At 42.8% G+C, this 6,587-nt stretch overlaps 1 pseudogene; it reads left to right on the forward strand.

The window, feature by feature from the left end:
* Positions 1 to 1,465: 1,465 nt before the first annotated feature.
* LOC135711148 (uncharacterized) lies at positions 1,466 to 3,052 on the forward strand (annotated as a pseudogene).
* The last annotated feature ends 3,535 nt before the right edge of the window (positions 3,053 to 6,587 follow it).

Raw genomic sequence — 6,587 nt, forward strand, 5'->3', positions numbered from 1 at the left:
ACTAGCCTTGTTTGTATTAACATTCAAAATCAATTCAACGATAATTTTATTTGTACTAGATGAACAAAAATTGCAGGTCCATCATGCCCGATTAATAAAACAATGTTCACGGTATTTTCAGATGGACTTTAATAAGCAACGCTAATTGGAACCTTTAAAAGATGCTCCAGGTCTTCATCGAGAATGGGATGAATGGCTTAGAGCGTTCGAGCTTCTTCTGGGATTAAAACAAGTCGACTGCCAACACGAAAGATTAGTTGTGTTGCTTACTCGCGGTGGTTGGAACCTTCAACGTATTCATTACAATCTGACGCTAGTGCTCGGTGAGGTTCATTCGGACCATCAAAAGTTCAATTTGCTCCACAAAAGACTACTGCATTCGATAAGGCTGTCAAACGACTGAACAACTTTTTCGTAGGTAGGTGTTATTAGAGGGTCGAGCTAGAAGTCTTCCGTTCGCTGAAGTAATCCCCCGATGAGTCATTCCTCAAGCTTCGCACTCAGGCCACCCGATGTGGCTTTCAGGGTCGCGAGGAGAAGGAGATTCTACAACAAGTAACAATAGGTGCTCGGGATGAAAGATTAAAGGACAAGCGTATTGAGGACGGGCCTAGACGAGCTGCACATCCGTTCAAGCTTGACTCTGAGTCTTCTAGTGTTTCCGCAGTAAAGCAAGTGTGGGAGCGAAAGCCTCAACCTAAACATGGATCCTCCAGATTCACTCGTGAGAAGTCTTGGAATACAGTTAACACCACCAGGATGAACTGTGGTCGGTGCGGTTCTTGGAAACATAACAGTGACTCAAAAGGTTGTTTTGCCAGAAATTCACGATGCAACAACTGTGGAATCATGTGACATTTTGCCATAAAGTACAGAAGAGTTCGAAATACACAATCCAAAGCCCAGAGCACCTGGAAACTTTTTTTTTACCATGTAATGCATACATAGGGGAAATAGGGTGCATCTCTTTGTTATTTTACCACACGAGTATGATTTAATTAACTTACTCGAGGGATTTTAGTGTCTCGTCGGACGGTTAATGTGAGAGCACAAGAATAAATGAATGCGAAATTAAAATAGATTTGCTATTTCAATTTTGTTTCCTCCTTAGATAAGTGCGATAAACGATTATTACATGCAAGATTGACCAACACCCAGTGGAATCCTTAATAGATTCTGGGGCAGCTATCAATACTGTCACAGCTGTGGTATGGTATGGAATGAACTTGTCATTTACAATTTGATCCTTTTTAAGAAAAGGATTTAATGTAATCGCAAGTATTAGATGGATAATAACTAGGTAGGTCATGAATTTTTTTTTAAACATTTCCTGTCAGTTGGTGAAAGGTCATTTTAGGATTCAGCTGCTGCACGGGTAAGTTGAACAATAATTAGCTGCGCCGTGGGTGATTTTCCCATATCTAATATCGGCAGATTTTCACATTTCTGGCGATCCTGCCTGGAGATGAACCTGGAATCTTGGAGACCGATAGGTAATAAAGGGCAAATCACCCACTTGCAAGGAAAATTGGAAATTTGAACGCGAACGACTAAGAACACGAGTGAGGACGGATTTTCACAGGTGTGACGCCAGTCAAGCCCAGCAAAAAGAAGAAATCGGAAAAGAAACGGATTGCTCTGGTCAGGCACAGACGAGGATGCAAAAATGAAAACACTAGCTTCTCGGAAATTTGCATCCTCTATCCCCAGATTTCGGTCCAGTATCTGTGGGATTTGTTCGAGAACTGCAATGGGCACGGTGATTGGACAGCAAATCTGTTGCTAGAAGAGCAAAAGACATACGAATTCGAGACAGCGGATAATTTGGAAGCCGGTGCGGTTGGCGGCCTTCTCGCGTTTGAATGTGATTGCAGTGAAACAATGGTATCGCCTTCCGGTGATCCCTCCGGTAGTGATGGTGGTGGAGGGGGTTACGAAATCGATCGGTCTACCGTCAGCTCGAAATCACCACACAACGAAAAGAAAAGACAAAGAGGAAGATTTGCAAAACGATCCCTAAGTGCTGGAAGTGACGTTGGGAATTAATCTCATAAGCCAACTACACGCCACTTTCAAGGATAAGCATAGCTCGGGTGCCATCTCCTTAGACGAACTAACCAATGAACGAACAAAGGTTTTCATGGCACCGAAATGGCAGAACAGTTGTATTTGTCGTTCTTGGATTTCATGTACAGCTGCAGGGGGAAAACAAGATTTTATGAAAAAAAGATGCTCGATTGGCACAGCAAATGGAAGCGAAGGAAAAGTATCCCGTTTTATTCAAAATGACCATCGAGGATTCCACCAACCTGAACGACATTATGGAAATGGAGTACGCCCTAACGGCGTACCGAAGCGAAATCAACGCTCCGCACGATCTGGCCTCGCATATGACTCGTCAAAAGCTAGTCGAAATTTATCCTATCATTGACGAGAAAGTCCTGGCAGAAATCCTACATGCCCACAAATTCAGCGACACTATAACCATCCTTTCCGGAAGAACTGAGAAACCAAATCGCCCGCGAACGGGAAGCCCTTATGAAGCGAGGAGAAGCCGAAAAACAGAAACCACTTCCTTCGTCCTCAACGTCGCCGCTTCCAACGGTCGAACAGGTACCGTCATCCAACATCAATTTTCACCTGAAAACGGCCGAAGAATGCTGCAATATGTCCCAGGACCGCCAGGAACTGAAAAACGAATGCCACGAGAAGGCACGTAATGCCATTCAGCGGGACATGGCCGAGTACTATGTCCAGGTTGCCCGGCTTTATCGAGCCAAAATCGATATGTACAGCAGTAAGGCCTCGAATGCCATCATGGAGGCGCACAAGCTGACGCTGAACAATGTGGACGTGTTGGATCTACATTTCGGAGGAAGCGCTGCAGTGTTTAGAGATTTTCCTAACAGAGCACGCCAGAAAACTGACCCACCGGACGCAGCAGTTCAAAGAACTGTTAATCATTACAGGACGCGAGTTGCACTCGGCGGATGGCATTCCGATCATCAAGCACCGGGTGAAGGCTATGCTGCGAGACCTGGGATTGAGGTAACATACAGCGATGGATCAAGATTCAGTAATTCATTATCATTAATTATTGTTTAAAAATATTTTTTATAACTTTAATACCAAAGGAGAGGGAAGATATTAGATGGATAATAACTAGGTAGGTCATGACTTTTCTTACACATTTCCTGTCAGTTAGTGAAAGGTCATTTTAGGATTCAGCTGCTGCACGGGTAAGTTGAACAATAATTAGCTGCGCCGTGGGTGATTTTCCCATAACTAATATCGGCGGATTTTCACAGCAAGTTTCTTGCTTATGCAAGCCAAGAACCATTGCGCGTTCTGACGATGTGTGAGGCATGGATTTCGGTGAGTAAATCCAAACCGAAAAGTTACGCCGAATTTTGTTGTCATCGAGGAATCTCATGAACTATTCCCAAAGTTCCCGAATATTAAAGTCGATAGCCGTATACCGAAAAAGAAAATTGCATACTTGCGGATCTCTGTGGCAATGGAAAGGAAGGTGGATTAAAAATCTTACAGATGTTGAACAGCGATGTGATAGAACCAGTTATGGAAGCCCCGGAGTACATATCTCCCTTGATTGTGGTGCCAAAGGGGAAGGGTGATATCAGGTTGTGCACATCACTCGATCTATCGTCGCCTTGACCAATCGCGTCAGTTTATCCGGAAATCCGTACTCGTGCATAATTTGCCATAGCTCACGTCGATCGATTGTGTCGTATGTGGATTTGAAATCGATGAACAAATGATATGTGGGCACGTTGTATTCGGGGCATTTCTGCAGAACCTGCCGAATCGCGAAAATTTGTTCCGTGGTAGCGCGGGCACCCATGAATCCCATTTGGTATTGCCCCACGAACTCTCTTGCAAATGGTGACAGGCGGTGGCATACAATTTGGGAGAGTACCTTGTAGGCGGCGCTCAGCAGTGTGATCGCGCGGTAGCTGCAGCAATCCAACTTGTCGCCCTTTTTGTAGATTGGGCATACAACACCTTCCATCCACTCCTCCGGTAATACCTCATCCTCCCAAATCTTGGCAATTACCCAGTGCAGTGCTCTAGCCAGTGCTTCACCACCGTATTTTAATAGCTCACTTGGTAGTTGATCTACACCAGTTGTTTTGTTGTTCTTCAGCCAACCGATCTCCTCCTCAAGGACCGATTTCCGCCTCCAAGGTCTGTTGTCGTGCCACCTTCGTTTTCTGCTGCATCACCGTTGAGATGCTCGTCATAGTACTGCTTCCACCTCTCAATCACCTCACACTCGTTCGTGAGAAGGTTACCGTATAAGTCCAGGATGAGACAGAGTTGAACGTGAATGCCTCCCCAGTGGGTCTAGGAGCAGTTCTCATTCAGCGAAACAGTGAAAAGGCACCGAGAATATTAAGTTTCGCTTCAAAAAGGCTAACAAAACCGGCGAAAGCGTACCAACAAACGCAGCGGGAAGCGTTAGCCGTGGTTTGGGCCGTCGAAAAATTCTACCAATATTTGTTTGGTACTCGTTTTACAATATTCAGCGACCACCAAAACGTTGGAGTACATCTTGGAAGGAAAACCTCAACAAGGCAAGCGTGCATGTTCAAGGGCTGTACGACTTTTATGTGAAGCATTTCTGGCATTCTTTCGAGATTATGCAACCTTTTAGTAATCCCCTTCGACGAATGTACTGAACATTACCTGTGTGCAGTAGAAGAGGGTTCTACAGCCATTGTATTAGAGGAAATTAGAGCAAAACTAGTCGGGATGACGTGCTGATTGCCGTAATAACAGCGAGAATTGGCCTTCGGAGCTTTTTCATTACCAAGCTTTTTCTAAGGAATTGGGAGTAATTAACGGCATTGTAGTGGGATATGATAGGAATGTCCTTCCTTCAAACCTTCGGAGGACCATGTTGGTCTTTGTTGAATTGTTGGACAGGGTTAATTACTGTAAAAATCGACTTTGGTGCACTCGATGGGTCTCGACTTATGTTTGGCCCTGGGCCCCAGTTAACGTTAGCAAAGTCCTGTGTTGAGGGTACCATTCTGGATGTGGCCAAGAGCTGACATGAGCCAAAATCTATCACATTGGCTACACCTGGTCATGTGCCGGCCCAGAATGTGACCAAAATCCGACAACTCAAATCTCATGAGACAACAAGATCAATGGTTATGTTGTTAAAATGATTATGTTGTAGTCCAGGAAGTTTCCTCTGCTTGCAAACTTAGCAATAAAAGCGCCTCTTTTTTCGAAAATTAATCCATTGCACACGATGGTGACACAGCGGCGAAACTGCCGCTCGGGTGTGAGTACCTTCGCGAATTTTGCTGCCGCCGCGAATAAATTGCGCCAGTGTGGGAGATCCTTTACTATGGTGAATGTCAAAATGACACATTTTAAACTTCAATTAAAACCAGAATATTCTATAACTGTATATGCGACTTGTTACAGATAACACAATTTTTAAATTGTTGCCAAAAACTCATTGCAACTTGTTGGAACACTATTGGAACTGGTGGTTCTTACAGTAATTATAATCATCAAAAAGCTTTATCAGGCATGTAACGTTATCAGCAAACCGAAGACGGTAGGTTTAATTAACAGCCATCGAACGCCAAGTTCAATATATGGAATTACTATAACATGTCTGGATATAAAAAATGTAGTTTTGGATACTCATTATGACTTCCATTAATCTAGTGTTTGAATTATTATGTGATTTATTATAGTCTCTGGGTACATACTACCCAGAACATGTTCTGCCCGTATCTCTGGAACCAGTTGACCGTTTCATAAAATCTAGTAAATAGTAAAAAATATAATTAATTTGGTCTCTTTTGTATAATTCTGTGCAGTGGTTGGCATGAAACATGTCTTTCAAAAGTTCAGAACACCTACTTCGATTGCCGGCTTATCATTTTTTTTATCGGCGGCGTATTAAAAATCATCACGACGGCGCGCCGACTCAAAAACGCACAAATGCACTCTAGGGTACACCCTAATTCTATTTTGAAAATTCTAATATTAGAATGTTAAGGAGATAGAAAAAATGTTTTTTCACAATGTTTCTTCAAATTAACTTATCTACAACTTTGCTTAATATCAAATATCTTTATTTTCTAATATTAAAAAAGCTTGATTTTTAATCATTCCAATGCTTACAATGCTTACCAAAAGACGCAATTTTTCAAGCACAAAAACTTCACGCGAACTCCAAACATCCAAATATTACATAAAATGCTCTAGTACTGCTATTCCTGCTAAATTCTGATTCTGGACCACTCTGCAATGTGATTGATCATGGGTGCTCGATTTGACTATGGTTAGTTTGTTTTTGGGCTTTCGTGTTATTTGAGGTGTCACATTAATAATTTTGTCAGAGTCAGAAGCTAGTCACTTCCCTGGAGGCACCTTAAACAAGTCGGTATGCGGCCAATGTGATCATGACTCCCATTGAACATGTTTTCGAATTTACGGTTTAAGTGAGTTGATTCAATTCAACCCCGATCTGGCAGTCAGTAATCAAACTAATTGAAAAGAATAGAACAAGATGGACATGGATCAACTGTCAGGAAAAT

This window comes from Ochlerotatus camptorhynchus, unplaced genomic scaffold (genome assembly GCF_037179485.1).
Source record: "Ochlerotatus camptorhynchus isolate MF236.1 unplaced genomic scaffold, CSIRO-AGI_Acam_v1.1 ptg000423l, whole genome shotgun sequence".
NCBI lineage: Eukaryota > Metazoa > Arthropoda > Insecta > Diptera > Culicidae > Ochlerotatus > Ochlerotatus camptorhynchus.